Consider the following 296-nt stretch of genomic DNA (forward strand, 5'->3'; position numbering starts at 1 on the left):
AGGTTATAAGAAAAGCAAGTAAGTCACGGGTGTCAAACTCAATCACACTTTGACACATGTGGTCTTAGAGATCTGGAATTCAGTATATTGACTCCTGTGAACTTGTCCCGCGTAAACCATCATCATCACCCCCCCTCCTCACCTTGCTCTCCACAAATAACATCAGTAGATGTGAAACCAACCTTTCCAGGACAGTAGTAAATCAAAGTCAGACGGGACTTTTGCTTTAGGCTTTTCCCTCACCTGTTCGTCCCTGCTGCTGGCTAACGTTTGCTCTTTTTCTGGTATTTTATTTA

This window comes from Oryzias melastigma, linkage group LG13, assembly GCF_002922805.2.
Source record: "Oryzias melastigma strain HK-1 linkage group LG13, ASM292280v2, whole genome shotgun sequence".
Classification (NCBI taxonomy): Eukaryota; Metazoa; Chordata; class Actinopteri; order Beloniformes; family Adrianichthyidae; genus Oryzias; species Oryzias melastigma.